Consider the following 22,293-nt stretch of genomic DNA (forward strand, 5'->3'; position numbering starts at 1 on the left):
TACAATTAAACACATGGCTACTGAACACCACACTGTGATTGGTCCCTTGAATGACGCTTACAGCTGCATTTATTTTATAACAGGAAAGCATCAATGCTTTGTAGTCACAGTTGGCAGTGGAGAAAACAGCAATCCCAAATATACAAAACTTTAATACCTTTTAGTAACTGTAGCTCTGATGAACATGCAACCTTTTCTGAATTTAGATATGCATCCAAGTCACATAGCTGGCCTAAATTACTCTAATGGGTCCAATTAAAACTCCATGTCCAAACATCTGCAGCTCCTCAAAACATGACCTAATGAACCAGGAGCAGTGCAGCAGGTCACGGCAGAATCAGAAGGGCTGAATATCTATGAGTGCTCTGCAGAGATAGAGTTGTTATTTTGATCTCTAAAACAGATGACTAAAAATATATTCAGAACCAATTGTATAAAAGCACGGAGTGATTGATATGAACAATGTAAATTTTTCAAAAACATAAGGAAAATTACTGGGAAGCTATGCTGTGATATCAAAACTAAACTCCATCAACTGGTGTTTTGAATAATGAAAGAAATTCAGTTTTGGCTTGGAGTTCAGCATTTAAATAAATGTCAAGGGGGAAGTAAGGGTGGGATCAAAGTCAAAGAAAGCCTGGACTGCGTTACATCTTACTTGATCTTTGTCTATAGCAGAAAACATGTGCAAGACACTTCAATGTCTTTTCACTTCTTCAGCAGAAAATCAAATAAAATAAAGCCCAAATAGAATATAAAGTAACTGGGAAATTTATCTGAATCCTTTTCCTATGAATCTGTTAAAAAAGAAAAAGAAAAATCCTCATGGGATAAAGCAGAATGGCAGATCTCACCCTCAGTAAGCTAGACCAGAAAGAAAGCCCAAATATGCCTCATGCAAAATTCATCTGGGTTAAGCATCAGGGGTCTGAATAAGAGCCAGTCAAGGAGGAGAATTTAAAACAGGACAAAAAAAATAAAGCAAAAATATCTCCTGACAAGTTAGCGTAGCAGAGTTGTCCAGATTTGTGAGACATTTGTTCAACATGAATAGCAAAAAGCACATAGCAACGGCTTTTGTAGGACCCTGGGATTAGGAATGGGGAATTTCCAGGGACATTCCAGAACTGTGTCTGTGTCTAGCACTGACTAGAACAATTCTTCAGCTCTGCAGTGAAACAAGGGGAGCAACAATCACGAAATCACAGCTGTACAGGTTTTGTGGTAAAATGTATTTCATTGCCTTAGTGAAACAATTACATTTGGCAGCTGCTGCACTTGCCTCTAAGAAATATTAGAAATGCCACCACAATCATTAAGAAAAGTTCAGGAAGTTCAGGATCAAGTGACATACCAGTTTATGGCAACATCTGTTTTGGGAGGAGCTGGAGGAGTGATGGAAGGGGAAAATAAGAGAGCTACATGTGCAATAAATTTCTGTTTGCAGAAGCGATTTGTGGGGTCCCTGGGAAAGCCAGTGCAGCAGTGCATGAAGCATCACTGCAAGGTGACACTGCACGGTCACCAGGACGCCCCTTACACATCCCAGCAGCGTGGGATCTGCACTGCTCAGCCTCAGAGCCCCAGGGTCACCTGTACAGAACCTTTGGGGGCTGAGGAGGCTGCGCTGGTCTGGAGCTGGGGCTGTGGGTCTGGGCAGCTCCCAGGTGTGGGTGCACGTCCCTTCCCAGCTCACTGGGAGGAGAAGGCTTCACCCAGCTCCCCTTTCTGGGAGAGCCCCTGGGAGGGAACATCCCTGCCAGGGATGCACCTTGTGTCATGGTGAAAAAAAATCAACGCTAATTGCATACGTTTTGAAAAATACTCTAAATTACTCTATTAAAATAAAGATATGCCTCAAGAAATAGGTCCTTTCATGCATATTAATAGAGTAAGAGAAGTTCTTTGCATTTATTACTTCCTAATTTTGTGTGTTTCCTAGAGAAATCTCTGCAATGGCTCTTTGTACAAGCTGATCACAGGCACTTGTCCTGCCAGACTACCAAAAGATACAAAGAAAAGAAAAGATAGAGGACAAAACCACACTTTAAGATTAACCACTAATGAAAATCAGACCTGTGACACCAACCCTTGCCAGCATTCCTGAAAGCAAAAGAAATTAGGCATCTTCTAATGCATGACCTGTGACAGAATAAAGAACACCCAGAGGAGGAGAGGTTCTAGCCAAGAGCTCCATTCCAAGATTTTACAAGAGAGGATGTTAGAGAGCAGCATCCATGATAGCACCACCAGCACTGGAGAGCAGCTGCTTTGAGAAAGACAAAACCAGCTGTATTAACGATAATTGCAGGTTCTGTGCTTTAGTAGAGGAAACAGTTCTGCAATATCATCTGGGATTTGAGTTAGAAGCTCCAATTAAGAAGGCAGAGACCTCACAAATGAAACAAACCTAAACTTTAGAATACCTGAGTGTCCTGGGCAGTTATTGCCATATGTGAGATATATTATATTAGCTGTATTAGGTACTTGATGTTCCTGGGAAGCATGACATGTCCTCACTTTCTCTGAAATGAATCAAAATGCACGATTCTTTCTCCCTTGGCTGTGACCAGTGATCACAGACATGGCACAGGAGTCCCCACAGGTGTGGAAAATCAGCAGGAACTGTGAATCAAACACTTGCAATGTGTCCTGAAGTATTGTACAATTGCACATTGTGTACACAACCTGTACCCCTAACCTCTCCTGCCTTTAGCAGGAGCTCACAGCTCTCCGCTTCCTCATCCGCACAACCAAAAGGAATTTCTTTTGACCCCAGCACCCAGCCACTGAAACTCACTCTCCCACTGAGCACTGCCTTATTGAGAAAACAGGGGGAAAATTAAAAGCTGTGTATAAGAGTTAAAAATCTAGGGTTTAGACATAAATCTAAATTCTTTATCTATCTTTACAATTCTAGGACTCACTTAAAATGAAACTTAGAACACAAGAACCTTTATCTAAGGCTCTCCTCCCTCTAATTTGTAATGGAAGCAGGTATTGTCTTCAATTGTGTGAGCTTGTCAGCAAAAATTATGCAACTGTAAACTGCTAGAGATAATAAAATTCATTCTTACAAACTGATTTTTGCTGACGTCCAACAAAGAAATAACAAATATGTATTAGAGATTCTTCAGCCACAAATGCAAGTTTGGGCTGCTGTTCACAGCCATAAAATTGTGCTCTTTTAACCTTACTAGGGAGATTAATTAAAATCAGTAGAAGAGAAAAAGTCAGTGTAAAAGCTATGTTCATAAATGGCATAAATCTGAATTTTTCAGGGCAAAGACTTGACATGTCTTTGCCTTCCTTGTCTCTTTCTCCAACACAAGGAACATTTTCTTCTGTAAATTTCTGTTATCCGAGAGTGAAAATTAACATCTCCAGACCATCACTAACAGAAGCATTTTGAAACACCAAAAACATTCCATTTGTTTCAGTCTTCACTTTGAAGTCCCCCAAAACAGGAATTGTTCTCAAAGGTGCCATCACAAGTATTTCATCAGAACACAGCTGGCAGTCACACAGACTCACAGATAACAGAGGAGATGTCAGCCTCAAGAATGGCCACACCAGTGAACTTGCATTAGTGCTTACTTGGGTAAAAAGGAAAAACACTCAAACTCCTGCAAGAATATTTGTCAAAAAATTCTGTATCACATTTCAAGTAAATGTAATTCTAAACAAGCAAACAATGGCAAGAAGGCAGCATTGACTGGGTAGGTGGCTACAAGGCAGGAGTGTCTGACATAACTCTGCTTTCTGCAGCCTTGTCTGGAATAAATTGTGCGAGACATTGTTTGATTTTAGAAAAGCTAAATCAAAAAGAGACTTGTTTGACTTTAGGAAAGCTGCTCGGTGTCACTGAGAGGCACAGGCAGGGCTGTGGTGGCGTTCTGTGCTTCACTCTCCCCCAGCAGGTCCTGCCAGGACCCCAGTGCCCGTGAGCAGGGACGGCCAGGGATAAACTTTACCCAGAAACTGGAACGAGAGAGGATGGAAGAGTTGGGCTGGGGCTGGTGCTGGGGGCTCCTGCAGGGGCCAGGCTGCTGCAGCCCCCAGCTGGGACCATCCCCTCCAGCTCACCTTGGAGAGCAGCAAGAGCTGGAAACCAATCATCTGTCCTTCACTGAAGAGCTGTGTCAATTAAAATAAACTTCATAACGAGGGAAACTCAGATAAAATGTGTCATCCCATTTCCCTTGAAATATAAAGATTAAAAAGGAGAAATAATGAGACAAATTATAAAAATAAGCTAGTCTGCCAGTGGAGGGAACAAATGGAAATTAAATATCTGCCTATAAAAAGGCATACTAAAGCATACTGGAAAGTAAATAGATGCTTTGGGAATATGAAAGCTGTGTGGTTGGAAAGGAGAAAAGTGCTTTAACTTGTATCAAAAAAATGCTAATAATCAAAATGACATTGAGAAATTAGAGCAGTGGAAAGAGAGCACATCACAGGCAATTTTAAATGTAAATTCCCTGCAAATGCAAGAAAACCCTGCAGATACTCCAAAGGCAATCAGAGAGCAAAATCTAAATTACAAAAACTATAGATGAGAACCTCAGATATTCAGCACACATATATAAATCCTCATATATAAAAACACTGCTGCATGCAATTCTAATATTTCTTAATTCCTCATCTGAAAACAGACATGCAGTGTGCGGCAAAATGCGTGCAAGTTCAGTGTCCTGTAGCCAAAAGTGGAGTGCAGCTGTGCAGAGCACTGGTGCCAGGGCCTGATGCAAGGTCTGTCCCTCTGGGGAAATGCAGGAGCCTCCTGAGGGCTGAGCTGATTTAACTGTGAGAGGCAGAGCCTCTCCTTCCATCCTTCCTGCAGGGAGGGAACCCTGACCCTGAGGGCTGTGGCCCTGCAGCCTGTCCTGTTCTCTCTTTTTCCACTCGGTAACAGAGAAGCATGGCTTAGAATGCATTATTCATATCTAAGACTACACAGTAACTGCATAAATGGCATTTATCACTGTTATCTAAACTGGCTAGGAAGCTAGGAAACCGAGAGTTCTGTATGTAAAATTGAACACATCCATTCATACCTACATGCATACATATGTATCTATAAAATGTCTGCGCACATGTAAACTTGCTATATAAACATTTGAAGAAAAAATACCATTTCTGATTCCCTTAAATCTCATCCCCACTTTTTTACCTTTCTATCCATAATCCATCTTTCAGAAGAAACCCTTAAAAGCAAGAAACCCTTAAAGACAATTTATTCTTCAATAACGTCTAAAAACCCCTAAAAGTGAGGCAATTAACAAAATTATGCCAAAAGTGTGTGACAAAGAACTTGAGCAACTGTTAAAAAGTGAACTAGAACTAGTCAATGTGCTGAAAATTCAGTAATTCTGAGGTGTATTTGTTCCTTCAAAATACTGTCCAAGGGGATAATTCCTGCTACAAAAGCAACAAAGTTTGTCTTTGTCAGCTGCACAGCCATTTGGGGAAAGCAGCATGCACCAGGAAATTGTGCAATTGCATGAAATGATATCAACAGAGCCATTTCCCCCCTTCATTATCTATATTCTAATAATTGGACAGTTATCAGCTAATAAATTTTAACTGCAGCTCTAGTCTGGCACTTCATAAGCAATTGCAAAACCTGTCAGTACAGCAAGGTAATCACACCTTGCATTTTAAATCAACCCTGGGGACACATCCTGTGGTCCTGGAAAGGATGGCCCCTCCAGATTTTCCACCTCAGCAGCTCCAGAAACCACAGCAGCGTGGGCAGGGTCTGTGTCTCAACACTCAGCCATGGGCACAACAGCTTCACTCATCTCTGCTGAAGCAGCACAGGGAGCACTGAACAGGCCCCTGGAGCTGACAACTGCAAGAAAGTAAATTTAACCAAGAATGTTTTATTATTTTCTTCCCCCTGCTTGTCTGTTGTATTTTTACTTTTGTCTGTAAACCTTCAGGCACAGCACCTTGGTAGAGTTTCTAAATACCAGTGCAATATAATGTGTACTTGGTGCTTATTACTGTATATGTAACATCAGTTAGGTGCATCATAAGGGAGGATAATTACCTAGATTTTCTGGAAGAAATCCGCTCTGTATGAATATCTGAACGTATTAATGTCCCCATGTCTTCCCACTTTATGGGAAGAGATGAGGGGCTGCCCTTAGGTTTTTTTAAAGACATTTAGTCTTTTATTCCAACTCAACACTCTTCTCAGGAAAAAAAAAACAGAAAAAATGGTTTAACAACACAGTTGCCTTTGCAAGCTAACATCAAGATACTCTTAATAAAGATAGTAGTTTATTCCCTTAACTTCTGCCTGTGGCATTTACTCGATAAAACACTATATAATTAAGTCCAAAAATCAATATGTGACCCCATGAATTTACAGCCACTGAGACATCCCAATATTCACATATGTGTCCCTAGATATAATTTAATCTATGCACTAACACTGCAACTTGGAAGACAATGTATAAATAATGTAGAATTCTTTGCAAATATCCCTTTGCAGAGATACCCCAGACAGCAATTGCTGAGCACCCATCCTGTCCATGGGCTCTGAGGCACGAGGGAGGCTGGGGAGGAGGCGAGTCCCTGTTTGGAGGGTGCATGATGTGCCCTGTGTCACCCCTTCCAGGCACCTGGGGCCACATCTGGGCTGGCATCAGGAAACTATTGCCCTGGGGGATCCCATACCTGCAAATGAATTGTAGACAACTGCAACTTTCATTTCAATGCATTTCTAAGCACTGAAAATCAGGTTTGGATATACCTTAAGCACTCAGAAACTGGATAGCCACTGGAATGAGCTCCAAATTTATTTGTAAAATTCCTTGTAACTTTTAAGTATATCACATGCTGGTTTGGGTCTTGAGGCCAATGCTGCATAAACCAGTAACTTTCTGCTCATCTTCTGTATTTGCACATTGGAGCTAGGCAAAATACAGAGGAAATTGCACCCAGAAGCGTAGATGATTTATAGTGCCGTGGGCCAAGAGATACAATTTATGCACTATGTCCTACATAGCCCAGCCCAGAGGCTCTGCATAACACTTTGATGAGGATTTAATTTACTTCCTGTAGTGATAGTATAGTCTGTCACATCAGAATTTAAGTACATTAAACAGCAACACCATAAAACTTCTCATTTTCATTCATAAGTCAGAAGTAATTCCGGCAGGGAAAGAAAAAAAAAAAAGGATATTTCATATCAGAAACAGATTCTCATCTTCTGAGACAATCTTTTTCTATGGAAAGTCTTCCGAGTGACATCCCATATACCCCTCTGATCCTTTAGCTGGAGACACTGAGAGGTGTCCAGGAAGCAATATATGGCCACATGTGTGTCTCCTGTCCCAAACCCTGAGTAACACAATAAATTAACCCCATGAGCAATGAGATGCCAGCACACCTGCAAGGAACAGTGAACACATTTTCTGCTGAGACCAGGTAACTGACTGCCTGGGCACTCCTAGTCCCTGTTAGCTCTCAGCCCAACAGATTAATTTGAATTATTGGCAAGCAGGCCCTACGCCTTGGGAAGCTCAAACACGGATTAACCCCAGGACCCCTGGGGTCCCAGCAGCTGCAGGCAGGGCTGGGAGGGCGGCAGGAGCTGGGTTTGAGCAGCCTCCCAGTGACCACGGCTGGGCTGGAGCCTTGATCTGCCACCTCCCCACCCCTGAGGGCAGATGAGACTCAGACCCCCAGAACTTTGTCCTGGTGTCTTTCTCTGCACCAGGATTTACCTGCAGTGAGCTCTCAGACTCCTGTTTGGAGACTGCCAGGTGTGAAGCCCTAACGCAGGCCAAGTGCCCCATGGTGTCATTAGGTAGATTTAATCAAATACCACATTGTGACTTCCAGCCCTGCACAAGACACTCTTGGAAATCCAGTCATCATTTCCCTGCATTGAAATGATAATGGGTTCATATTTTCTACAGACACCTTGAGAGGAATATGCAAAGTATCTTAAATAAGAGATGAACGTGACATAGGTTAAATGGAATTGTTCCATAGGAGCTCACTCCCCTCTGCCCACTGACACTAATACTTATATTTCAGACACACAGGTTCATGCCATAGCGACAGACTTCCCAAAAGATGAATTTTTGCTCACTTGCATGTGTACATTGAGTTCACTTAAAATTAAATTTGCATATATGCTGTTCTTCTTATTAATGACAAAGAGAAAATACTTGGCCAGACTTGGCCTGCCTGCGGACTGGATAGATTGCTTTTAATCTCATTTTTATGAGAAGAACCTAGTTTTTTAAACAGGAGTAACTATTCCTTATACGAGTGCTCATAGGGGCTGAAAAATCTCACAGCTCCAGAGCTTCCCAAAGCATTTAAAAGCACCACCTGAAGAAGTAAGAAGGAATAGAATAGAATAGTGTCTGACTTCTTTTTCTCTTAAGCTTTTTGTACACATTTGTCTTTTCCTTATTCTTAGATAGCAACCAACTGAAAGAGTTTGTTTGACAAACATTCTCTTCTCCAGTTTCTACAAATGTAGGAATCCTCTGTGAAGTTCAAACACTAATTAATAAATTCAGCAGAGGATGAAAGTCCAGTTATCACATTCCATTAATACAAGTTTTTGAAATGCAGCTGCTAATCAAATACCAGCAAATTTGTTGTAAAATTACTTGCAGGTCATTTGATTCTGTAACTGAGGCAATTTAAATAACACTCAAAAATTTCTTGTTACATTAGAAAAGTATCTTTGCTATTGGTTTTTTTTTGGAAGAAAGAAACAAACAGTACAACTCTCAGAGGGAAGAGCTAAAAAGATGTTTTTGGGCATTAGCCACATGTAGTTGGCTTTCTAAGTAAATAATGGGTCAATGAACACTTGAGAATTTCTTTAACTCAGAACAAACATTTACAGCGACCTCAGAACCCTTCTAATTCCACTGAACTGTCCTTCAGTTAATATTAAAGGCTGTGACATGTGATAACCATGTAATCCTATTCCTTATAGCCTCCAAAAAGATTCAAATATCAGAGCAGTAGAGCACTTTCTGGACTTGCACAGGAGAAACAGCTGAGGACATGAAAGTTCTACAGGTATTTTTGTATTTTTTCTGGAGTTCCAGTTACATTAATTTTAACAATTTGTAATTTATGTTTCTATTCTTATGTAAGTGATTGGTGTCTCCTTTCCTGAATGAAGCATTTCTCTCTAATCATAATGCAGCTCCTAAAACCCATTAAAATCAGAGAGACAGTGTTAAAATGTCAAGTGTGTAATTGATGTGTGAAATAAATGGACTCTCAGGGCTATGTAAAGGGTGAGCAGGCACTCTGAAGGATCCTCCAAACGAAGGCAGCATTACTGCCTGTTGAAATACAACAGACAGCAGCATTTTAAGGCAGCTTTTATCACTGCCCTTCTTTCTCCTTCCTAACAATGGCTGTAAAACACAAACAAAAATTCAACAAATAAAGTACTTCATTTGGGAAAAAATTCCACTGCAAATCTCCCATTTCTCTGAAATAAAGCGAGAAAGAAGCAGAGCAAACAGCCTGAGGTTTTTCTCATGACAGCAGCAGGCTGACATGGAACAGAAGCTGGATTCTGATTGCCTTTTGTAAAAGACCCAACAGCCAACAGTCACTGAACCCCGAGCAAATGTGGGAAAGGAGGAATGCACCAATGACCTAGGAGGTGACTCCAGAGGAGCCCAGCTTCTGGCGCTTCCAGAAACTGGGAAATAATTATGGATCTTATTCAAATGAAACTTCTACCCACAAAACAAGCATAGGCCTAATCTCTCCTTACTCTTTTTAGTTTGTTCAAATGGGATGCTTTTCTTCACACTCAAAAACTGTTAGATCTTGTGACTGCACAAAAAATGACATTTCTACATTTGAGAGATTAATACATCTATTTGGATATTTATGTAAATAAGGTTTGTTAACACATATTCATTTTTAAATATGTGCCACTTTGCACTGTGATAAAATATTTTAAATTAGTCTATAATTCAAGGGCACAGATAAACACCTTTGAAACACCTAAAGAGTAGAGAGACCTCCAAGGATGGATGTATAGAGGGTGAAAATTAATAGAGCCTAACCTTCTAATCAGTCTGAAGATTTTAATTTCCACTACTACCAGCAGAATTTAATTGTCTATTTAATTGCATAAGTGTTGCCAAGTATCATATTTTATATTTCTACAGTCATTATGAATATTCATCTTAAAATTATGATTGCAAATAGGTTGTCGATAGAGCAGATAGACAGTCTGAAATGCTTAATAACCAGCATGATGATAATCATCGACCCTTGTATAGTATTTCCCATCCAAGGTATATAATGGCCTCTTCTCTTCAAATTAACAAAACTTAATTAGGATACATTCCAATTACCTTGGGAGACTGCAGCCTGAGAGAGCAAAATGAAAGATTGGTCTGCAAGAAAGAAGCCTGGCCTTGTAGGCGAGCACTGAAGTACAAAAGAGGGAAGCTGGAACAAAAAGAGAAAACTGACACAGGTGCCAAGCACAGAGCCCAGGTGAGTCTGGCTGCTTTCCCCCTTCATTACAGTCTTCAAGGAGATTGGAATCAAAATTAATTCAGTATTTTGGCCATTTAATATGGGAGAAATTGTCATCTTTCCAACTGACATTCAGGATTCCCTATTGTTTCATTATGAAAAGGCCACTGCTACTGCGATATTTAATTCCTCATAATAATTCATGAGAAACAACAAATACAAAGCTACACTGAGAGCACAGCAGGCTTGCTTGTCCATCTCTCAAACCTAATATCCACATCTTTGCTTTAAGAATCATGTCTGTTCTGATAGTAATTTACTCTACAGGCGCCTGAAGTTATCATTCCTGAAATGAAGTAAAGACATCCTCCCTGCCAACCTTGGCACCCAAGGGCAGAGCAGAACAGAGTGTGCTGTCCTAGGGGGAGATGTGCAATGCCACGGCCATGTCCTCTGTCCTGCTGAGACAATCTGGCACCCTGCCCCAAAGCTGACCTGCAGCCTGAATTACTGAGGGAGCTGAGCTCCCTCCTGGGAGTGCCTTGGGGCTCACACACCCCCTCTGCCTTCCCGGGGCAGCCCAGGCCAGGCAGCCACTGCCTGCAGCAGGATTGCTCCAGCCCATCACCTTCCTCTGCAGGTAATCCCATGGAGAGCAATTCCGAGCCGTGCGATTCACCCCCTCCCTCCACAGAGCCTTCAGACACTGATAGAGCTCTGTTAGAAAAGTAACCTCTCACTGAGCCCAGCCAGACATGGATTTTTGTCATCCCACTCTAATGAAACTGGAAATTACCATGTTTTTTCTTTAATGGAGGAAAGAAATTCTTTAATTAACCTGGGCTCCCTGTGCAGCAGCTGAATGGAAAGCACTGCAGGTGCACATGGCCAGCAGAGCCTCTGTGCACAGAATGATCTTTCCCCCAGTGCATACACGTGTATATCTGCATTTTCATATTTAATTTATGATTCTGTTTCACATTTGGTCAAAAGTGGCTCTACTTTTTCAGCAATTAAACCCTTCCATGTAATGCATTCCTTGCATTGGCAGACTGCAGTTCAAGGTAAAGTTCCTGTCTGGTATAAATCACCAGAAGTCTGCTGACTTGAATGGAGCAGAGTTGATTTACACCTGCTCAGGACCTGCCAGCAAACCTCTGAAACACAAAATATGTCCCTTTTCTTTTCCTCTTTTCTTAAAGCTGCTCCATTTTTATTACCCTTTGAAAGGAACTCTGAAGAGGTTACTTGTCAAGAGGATAAAATATTTGCTGTTGAAGTTCATTCCCTTAAGTTTACAGGGAGTGCCAGTGTTGCAAGGGTCATTCTTTGCCCACTGCAAGCCCCAGGTCCTGGACAGAGACACCTGTGAATGTTCAGAGCAGTGAGTTCCAAGCACAGGGACAGAGCCAGCAAAGGAGCTGCTGGGATGTTCTCCACAGCATTTTTGTAGAGATCTACCAGCGTTTGAAGGTCCAAGAGTTAATGGCTGTATTAAAAAAATAGGGAATGAATGGGACTTCTAAAATTCTGGTTTCTTTGTGAAACAGAAGAGGTTTTTTGGAAGAAATTTAGAATAGTTCTGCTCAGAGTCAAACTACTCTGACAGTTTTCTTCAAAAACATGCTCTCCACATGTGTGATGAACTAAGTGTGTTCTGGATGTGTTGGGACTGGAGCCTCCTGCAGTGTGGGTGCTCACAACCCAGTGTTCAAGCAGCCTCCAGAGCTCCAGATACCCCTGACAAACTCTTTTGCTCTTTATACACAGAAAAAGATCTGAGCAGAAGCACACACCCTGCCAGCATTTATTCTACCTCCCCAGAGAGACAGTTTCATTTATCATTAACTCCCTGGATGCTGAGCTGACTTATTTGACAGCCTGAAAAGGAAAGGTTGAGTGTCTGCAAAGCTGCACTCAACATGCTGCTTATTTGATATTTTTAGAGATCCTCTCAACACTTCACAGTTGTCAAGCTTCTTGATCTTTTTATAGTTTGATTTACATAAATGTGTTTCTTTCCTCTAAATAAACATCCAAGCAATTCAAGGCTTAGTTGATTTCCAGCCTGTTGCAAGTACAGCAAGAAAAGCCTTAAAAGATGAGAAATTATAGGGATGGGTATATTTCATTGACAGAAAGAAAGACTGTGTTTATCTGAGAAAATATTTTTTGGCAATTTCTGTACCATCTCAGTCAGGAAATAGTCTACAATCATAATGCTTAGAGACTACCAAACAAGTTTAAAGTCCAAATATTGCATTACTCCTATAAGCACAAAAAAGAATAAGTATTCCAGTGCTGTTAATTTAGAGCAGGCTGCTAACAGTTTAAACCATCTCAGAACCCACCACTTTCTGTGTAACTCCACATTGTGGTCTCTGTCTTCCGTTGTAATCTGTAAGGTTTCCAGAGTCAGATACAAATCGTCACCAAGCATTAGAAATTAAAGAGAAAATGTGGTCAGAATTTCAGTATCAATTATTTTTTGGCTCTGTGAACAAACATTCAGAAGATTGAATAGTGGAATATCACTTCTGAGCAGAAGACAAAAACAGATTTAATACAAGTATTCCAAAGAACAAAGGCCACATACATAAAAAGATAAAGCTATATTATTTTAAATGTAGTGAGCGAGAGAGGAGCTCCACAGAAAATAATTTGTGACTAAATCTTTTAAGCTGAAGATATTTTAGAGCTTTATGTGCAGAAAATGAGGCAGCACATGTCCCACATACACAGAGGTTTTTGCCATGGTTACAGTGATCACTGTGTTTATCGTCAGAAAGAGCTCTGTGGAGTGCTTTTTGTCTCAAATATTCCATGAGTGTGAAGAAATGCTCTACCAGAGTGTGCTGCTCTGAATGTCCAGGTGAAGTGTGAGCACAATGGCTTTTTCCCACTGATTACCTAAGAAGTGTTCTTACATTTTTCTGCTGATTGGTCCTTGTTCAAAACCAGTGACAGCCAGCAGCACCAAACCAGGCATTCCACTGAGGCATCCTGCAGCACAACACCAGTGCGCCCTCCAAAACTGACTATTTTAGACTTCCTACAGCACTGGAGGTCTAATTGCTGCTGAGGCTATTGATTATTCTTGCTGCTTCCAATTGCTTGAGAGTTGAGTATTTTTAGTGTATTTTAAAGTTAACATTGTTTGCAAAGAGAGAGGGTAGAAAATTATCAAAGTACGAAGAGGCAGCAGTACAAGACAAATTTATTGTCTAGCAGCACAGTCCAATCAATACAATTATTAAACTGATGCACTAAGTGCATTTGTCTTGAGCCATGTAATTTTAATGTTAAATTCAACCAGAAAGAAAATACATTATTTTTAAGGACACTGAATTGTCTTTGTCACAGCAAATAAATAAGCACAAATTGTCACAAACACGTTTTTTACCTCTGGTTCTTTCTTCTGTAGCAAGATCAGACATTTCTATTACAGAAGGGCTCGTCCTCTCAACAGTAGCAATCAATCAGTTTGTGTTATACTTAGACAATTAATTTGTCTTTTTCTGGAGAAATTATCCCAATTCTATTAATTTTTACATCTTGAAAATTCAGAGTTGATTGTGCAAATTGCTTATTTATATAAGATTTCTCTATTTATAGATACATATTTCCTTCTGTATTTCTATAGATATTGAATTTAATAAATTCAGAGACTGAAGAAGTAATTGCTTCCTGATTAACAAAAAAATAAACTGTATGAAAGGAAAGACACATCTGTATTGGAAGGAAAATATATAGATTGCAAAGTAGGCCTCTTCCAGAGAATGCAGAAGAGAAAGAACAAGAATGTATAAATTGTGTTCAATTAGATAATCAGGATTTTCAGGGTACACTGAAATATGAGCTGAAAGGGGGTTCAGAAATATCATGCCGTCAATCTGTTTTCCTCCTAACCCGTCCTTCCCCTGGTCTGACCAGGCACCATCTTTCAACAAGTCTTATATTTTGCAAGGCTTTTCCAAATTACACATCTCTCAGTGTGAATGTGACCAATTTCATCCCCTTCTATGCTTACAAAACATGGAGATGGAAAACTTGGCCTTCCTTTTCCCAGCATTTTAATCTGCAAAGGCACCTCAGATGCCATTAAAAACCCCATGTTTAGTCCCTGTCACAGCACTAGTGCCACATTTAGTCCTGTACCGCTTCTTCCTGTACTGGTTCTGTTCTATCTTTTTGTGTTGTGTATAAAGGACATTAACAGGCTGCTGCCTCTGACAGATCAATTTAAATTTCTTTTTGGGCTGACAACTCATTTATACAGCCTTGTTGAGATACCTGACCGCGTCCTGGGAACTGTTCTTGGCATTTAAATGAGATTTAAGACCGGGTTAGGTTCTCTTACAGGTATTTGCATCCTAATCAGTAGGTCTTTACATCCCTGTGGGAATTCATTGCCATCCTTTACCCCACCGAGGCTTATCACTTTCCATATATCAGGAATGTCCGTTCTCCTTCAGATCCCTATTTACCTAACTTGCTTGTGCTAATTTCTCCACAAATCATCACTGCTCCCTGAGAGGGAGATGCTGTAATGACTCTCCTGTATTTAACTTCGGACAAAGCCACTGAAGGGAAAAGGACATGGCCTTAAAAGCTTCTAACCATCGGAACAGCCAGACTTAAAGGCCTCATTTCCAGACAGCTCCCAGCAATTACTCTCTCCCAACTCACTCTGATAAGGTGTCGAGCTGAACGCTATTTGTTCAAAAGAGGTAATGTGGGGAAAAAAAAATTAAATTTATGATTATTTGTGACGCCGATAAATCCTTCTAAAATAACTCTGTGATGGGCAGTATTTGTTTGAATTCTCAAGTCTATATTCAAATAAATAGCTGCATAAATAACCAGAGGCAAACAAATTGTCCCAGCAATAAATAAATTCCCTTTCATCCAACATGCAAAGCATATTTGTTCTGAAAATGAAGTGAAGGAATTGTTGTTATAGAAGCTTCCTTTTCAGGTGATGTGTACCTCTTCTGTCAAATGCTTGTGAAGGACAAATTACTTATTATTATGTATGATGTTTAATTTCCCAGTGACAAATTGTGCGTGATATCTCATTTCCTAAATGTGCGGGTGAGAATGAGTTAATTAATGCTGAGCAGTCTGGAAATGTTTTGTTCATTGTTTTTCTGAACATCCCTTAATCAGTGCTAGCTGTAAACCTACCCGTAATTCATGTTAGGAAACAATTCCTGCAAGTTTAGACAAAGTTCCTGGTGAAGACAGATAGAATGCCATTAGACAAAAAAAAAATAGGTCATTTCTTCTGAACTTTTGACACATCCAGATGAAATTTTGAATATTAATTTTAGACTAGCTTGTCTTAGTTTTTTAACTTCCTAAGTATTGACACTAAGCTAAATAAAATATGATATGCAACATCGTGTCTATGAAACCTTATGCTCAACACCTCTCTTAAATTGACTATGACTTGTAAATCAGAATTTATTGAAAAGGAAAATTATTCCAATGCATATCGTGAAAAAAGCGCAGCAAGTTACTTCCCACAAGTAAACAAAAGCATTTAAAATGTTACTAAAATTTAAGGAAAAAGAGAATTTTTTACAGTCATATAGGAAAAATATTCACTCTTTCAGCAATGACAGACACAGAACAACCTCATGTGGGCTTACCTGAGGTTCCCATGCCAAATTCTAGCACATACTAATTAGCAATTGATCACTTAGATTGTGCAAGAGCAATTTGCAGACAGTCAGCAGTATTGATTCTTATCCATTGTTTTTAAAAATGGCTTCTGCAGCTCTGATGTTTTATCAGTCAAATCTTTTCAGCCATGAACATTTGTCATTCCACCGCCCCTCTGCACACACTCATCACACTAATTACCAAAACAGTAATCAATCTGAACAGCAAAACAACCTCTTCCATTTCCATTGGAAAATCCATCCCGTGAACTGAAGTTTCAGAAATGACCGTTTATCTTATTCTACACCGAGTTCTGACTAATGTTGGTATGGAAAATTGTGTTGAGCCATAATGCTGAAAACTCAGTGAAAGTTATCCAAGGCAATTTCTGCCTTATCCAACTCAAAAATCATAAAATTGCTGTAGAGACTGAGAGAAATTAAATTCAGAATTGGGTTTTGGGTAACAATGGTACAGAGCAGGACAGATCTTTCTGAGGACAGAGGAACTCATTCAAACCTTTCAAAACCTTTCCCACGCAGCTCCTGGAATTAACCACGGCAGGGATTACCGAGCCTTTTCCTGGGAGCTCGGAGGTGAATCCTGGCTCTGCCTGGGAGGGGCAGAAGCTCAGCCACGAGAGCTGAAGGGGCTGGCAGGCGGTACCCGATGGCACCAATGCCACATTTCCACTCCCTTTCCAGGAGGAGAGGTTCAGCTCGGGTGTTTGCAGCCCCCAGGGAGTGCCAAGTGCCCAATTCCAGGGCCCTGCTGAGCACCGGGAGTGTCCCACCGGCAAATACCTCTCAGAATTTCTTTGAGGGGTGCTAGGAAGCATTCAAAACAACTTGGACCTGAGTTCTCCACACATTGTTAGAAATAACGGAGGTTTCTTTAACAGCATGAGAGTGATATTTCACTCAAGATCTCCAGAAAAATAGCTATCAGCAGAAACTGCAGTCACAAGGTCACAGCAATTTCGAAATAATTTCAATTACATTTCCTAAGGCTATAGGGTTTCTTTTGTGATGTTATCCTAATAACCTTTAAAGAAATGACACATTTGAAAAAAAAAAAAAAAAAAAGACATGCCTTGAGGAGAAGAACAGTGGCCACAGATTTATGTAATATTTATGGATCCAGTTCTCAAAATAGAGGAACTGGAAAAATTAATACATTCTCTGCCTAAGGTTTTTCATCAGTAATAATATATCAGGTTTAATAATACTAGGCAAACACTACAATAAAATTCAATTCCTGTTTGCAACAGGTTTTTTTGCAGCTTTGGATGAATGTCTCCTTTACAGGCAAAAGTATTGCACAGCACTTAAACTGCTGGCAAAGCTTGGCAGGGACAGGAGCATTATCTTTGGAAACATTTCCTGTGCCCCTCAGTTTTAAGCAGAGGAATGTCTGAATACCAGCTCTCTGTTCCATACACAAAAAGGAGGTAAAGCCATGTTCCACAATTCCATTTTGGCCTCAAATTCTCCTTGAATCACTGACTGCAATCCATCACCTGAGCACATTTGTGATCTGGCTGTAAGTGCTCACATTGCTACCAGCAGGATGCCCAGACCCATCATTCAAAACAGCAGAGCCCTGTCTACAAATGGAAGCTGAGGTGCTGCAATCACATTTACCTCAAAGGGGTCTGGGGAAGGAAAATCACTGACCAAGGATACAGACCTCAGAAATGAGGAACGCTGACAAGATTGACAGTATGGCTTTGGGCAACACAAAGAGGTTCATCATCTTGCAGGGCGCCTAAGGCTTCCAGCATGAAGCACAGGGGAGAAAGGCAGAAATATTTCATTACTGTTTTACACATGCATTTCCCTTCAGCTGGAAATGGTGAGAGGAACTGAAACAGGCACCCCTTCCAGTAATGGATGTTTCTGCTATCCAATATACATCAGTGTAAATGATAGCTATAGTCAAATAAACTGCTGAAGCATAAAGGAATTCAGGCATGGAAATGGAAAGTTTTGCCTCCGTCAAAGACATTGGGGAGTCTCACCAGAAAATAAATGTGTATCTACATAGAGAAGAATGTCATGCCAAAATATGGCTTATATTTCTTGAGCATCCTTTCCAGTCTAACATTAAACAATAATAGAAACTCAAAAGTCTTCAGCTCCAGAGTCTTCTCATTTTCTTAATACTTGACTTAGTACTATGACTATCAGACCATATTCTTGTATTAATTTGTTTAGAGAAGAATGCATTGTTTGTTTCAATATTGTCAGCATGGTACTTTAACAGTTTGAACATCTCTCTTCCCTGGGTATCTTATGCATTCTGTGATTTTTTTTAAAAAAAGTTGCATTATTTCACTGTTCTTAATGAGCCTCTACAGGAGTTAAAGTGCAGTATTATTATTGTTTTTGTATCCCTTAAACCCACAAATCTGTAGTGTTGGGGTTCATTGAAAGCATTGTTTTTACTACCTAATAGCAAAAAAGTTTTGTCCTTTCTTGTAGAGAGAGAAGAGCTATATTACTTTTGTAATTCAGGAAATTAAGTGAATTCTTCTTCCTTCATCATTTGTAAAGGCTACAGAAGTGTCAAAAATGAGCTTCAAGGTCACAGCCTGCAGCACAGTTAGCTCAGCTGACATCAGGAGATGTTCCCATTCAGAGGAACAGCAATTTCACCTCTGGATTATCTCTCTCACATCAGTATCAGATGTCTTAACCTCCCAGTGCCTCAATTTTCTCACCTACAAAACTGTGGCAAATGACACTGATGGCTGCCAATTCTTAACTGTTCAGAACACCTTGTCAATTGTGCAGAGCAAAAGTGCATTTTTAGATCACAGGCACCACAGAAGTCCCAGCACATCCAAAGACACCAGGGGAAAAATCCTTTTGATTTCAATGGGAATTGTTCATGCTTGATGAAATAAGGATGATGCACAAAAGCCTCTTGTCAGTTGGAACTGACAGTGACTCTGCATCTGCTCAAATTTCATCTAGAGATGAAATAACTTCCATTTTGGTGAAGTATTTTAACCTTGATAAGAATGTGCTGGGTGTAGTATTAAGTGGAAACCTTTTCACAACTACAACTATTAACAGAGTTCACACTTAAAACATTCTCCAATGTTGAAAGTCTCTTAAACCGCAGAGGAAAAACCCAAACATTTTGGGTTAACATAAAGTTAATTTAGTGCTGACTGATAGGTGAAAATTATTCCTCATGCTTGATTTTCATTTACTCTTCCCTAAACATCTGCTGTTGTCCTCAGCTGTGAGGTCCACCTTTGTTTTTACTCCATGTGTGTGCAAGTCACCTGGCATAAACAGAGGTCACCACTTGGGTTCTCCAGGTGTGTTTGATTTTAAATTTCTTTGGGTGAGCGCTCATGATTATAGTGGTTGTCACAGCAATTCTGTGACAGAATAGAAACATAGAACGGTTTGTGTGGGAAGGGACCTTAAAGCCCACCTCATTCCCACCCCCCTGCCGTGGGCAGGGACACCTTCCACTAGACCAGATTGCTCAAAGCCTGAAAAATTATTAAGTCTGTTCTTTCTGACTTTAAACAGCTCAAATCCAAGGCCGGTCATGGCTACTGTTAATTTTACATGTAATTTACTACAATGTGTATTTAGATTTCAGCATATAAAGTAGCCTTTCTGAATGCAAATGTTCCAACCTCAAGGTTTTGTAGGTAAAATCCAAGAAAATATGACCTTTAAGACAAAAAAACCCCTAAGTTTCTCAACAGCTATACCAAACTCTTAAACAGAAATTTTCATGGAGGCTGAAAGTGAATATAAAGCTTCTTTTAAATTAAAGGTCAACACTAAGAACTCAGAATTAAAATTCAGCAAGTGCAACAATTTTCTATAGATTCCTTACTTGGCAAGCATTTTAATGTTAAAAAAAGAAAAAGAATGAAGGGAACATATCTTTGTGCCTGAATTTCCACTGAGTAAATAAGCAAATGATTTATTGAGCTCTGCCTTCTTCTTAGATCCTGGAATATCTATGAGCAATGTTTGATCTCTGTGAAGAAATCCACTTGAAATAGCCAAAAATATTCTTACTGTGCAGATTGATTATCAAGAGGTGTCAGTGAGGTTTGCCTCCTCTCTGCCCCTCAAGCCATTACTCAAGTGGTCCATGCAGCATTTTTCAGCCTCAGCTGGACTTCATGAGCAATCACAGAAATTATTCCAGTGAGCTCTGGGCAGCCAAGACCAAGTCCCCATAGCAAACAGACTTTTCTGGTGTAAAACCCGTATTTAAAACACCTAAACATGCATCCTGGGTCACATTCTGAACAGCCCACTTTATTTGGAAAGTGGGCTCACATGAATGAACGTCAACAGGTAAATTCTTTGTGGAAACTGAGGCACAGATATTTTTTTTTTTCCTTGCTTGCTTGGAAACAAAACTTAAACACCACAATAGTGTGTGACAGTTATTGAAAAGCGTGGAAAAAACATGAACCAAAAGGATATCAAGCAAAGGATTCACTCATCTATGAGAATCAAATTGCAAAATATATATATACAGCCATATGCTCTGGACGCTTGAGAAAAATTCATCAATTTTTCATGTTGTTGTGCATAATTTCAGAACAGAAAAGGTATTTAGAGCCACCTTCTACAGAAGATTGTCTCTGAGACTGTAGAATCAAAAATAGAAGACCAAGATAGGGAAAAATCAAGAAGAAATAAAATACTGAAATTTTGGACCTATTTCTCTATGTTATTTTATGCCTGTATTTCACAGAGGCTGCTAATCAAAGAAGTGCTTATTTGTAATGCGTATTTTACCGTCATGTAGAGACCTGGCTGGCTGAGCAGCACGTGGGCAGCTGCAGGCAGCACAGCTGGTTTGCTCCAGCAAGGCACCTGCATCTCACCTGTGCAGGTGCAAGTGGTACCTGTACCACTCGCCCACCTGCAGCAGGGCACCAGGAAGGAGCAGGGCACCAGGAAGGAGCAGCCCTTCCTGGAGAAAGGAGCACTGTCCCCTCTGCCATCCTTGGAACAGCCCTGGAGCAGGGATGGCACTGACACCCAATGTTACTGCTGCCTGCCACCAGCCAGCAAAACAGGAGACAAACCTGGGTAAGATCCATCTCAATTTTGGTGCTCACTGATTGCACAAAACACCTCTCACTGTTGTATTGCTCCCTACTTTATTCTGAATCAGCCTGGAAAAGGAAAGGCTATTTCAGCATTCCATAACAGATATATGTTATCATCTTATTGCAGAGGTTCCATACTGCTATCTCCTTATCACAAAAGTTCCACACCTCCTTGGTGTTTCTGGTGGGCAGCTCTCAGAGCACTGACACTGTTCCTCACAAAGCAGCCACTGACTCCAGATTCCTTCTCACCCAGCCACCCCACTCTTTTAGAGCATCTTCTTCTCATTGGGTACAGCTGTGCCTGGTAAAGTCAGGCCTGCTCCTGATCTTTGATAGTTGGCCCAGCTGCAGCTCCTTAGGGGTGAGATTGCTCTCTACACTATCTTTATTTTCTTATATTCTATCCCCCTACATATATATATATGTACACACACACATATATATATACACACATACATACATGCACGTCTACTCTCTCTCAATCAGAATTCTGCCACCCCATCCACTGTGGAATTGCTGTGTGCCAGAAGCCCTGGAACAATGGGCAGGGTGTGAGGCCAGAGGTTCAGCCAGACACTGCTTTGGCCTTGCTGCAGCAGGCACGTCCGTACCCTTGCAAATACAATTTCTCTCCAGCTACCACCTCTAATCTTTTTGAATTGCTGCTCAAACAAACACCAGAGTACTTGAATTTCATCTCTGGGAAGGAATGTAAATATTTGCAAGCCAAAAGGGAGAAATTATGATTGTAGGACAGCCAGAATGCTGGAAGAAATATGGTCGTAATGTTAGCACTGTGTGCATCATTTATGTGACAAGTATGAGTAATCGGGAAAGAGATTTTGGAATTAAAAGAGTTAGGTAAGCTCAGAGGAACAAGGCTTAATGCCCAGTCCTTTCCAGCCCTTCAGCTTCTCTGTTACCAACAGTTGCCATAATGTTTTTCTAAGCCTTTCACAAAATGCATTAATACAACCTTGTGAAATAAAGTTATGGTTTGTGACGTACAAGTGCAG

General features: G+C 40.4%; 1 long non-coding RNA gene across 1 annotated transcript; it reads left to right on the plus strand.

Annotated features, from left to right (window-relative positions):
- Positions 1 to 8,923: 8,923 nt before the first annotated feature.
- On the plus strand, positions 8,924 to 16,819 carry LOC141731162 (uncharacterized). Its single transcript, XR_012583115.1, has 3 exons — positions 8,924 to 9,066; positions 10,358 to 10,518; positions 16,710 to 16,819. It is a non-coding gene; the product is annotated as an uncharacterized LOC141731162 (long non-coding RNA).
- Positions 16,820 to 22,293: the final 5,474 nt, after the last annotated feature.

This window comes from Zonotrichia albicollis, chromosome 18, assembly GCF_047830755.1.
Source record: "Zonotrichia albicollis isolate bZonAlb1 chromosome 18, bZonAlb1.hap1, whole genome shotgun sequence".
In the NCBI taxonomy this organism is placed as follows: Eukaryota; Metazoa; Chordata; class Aves; order Passeriformes; family Passerellidae; genus Zonotrichia; species Zonotrichia albicollis.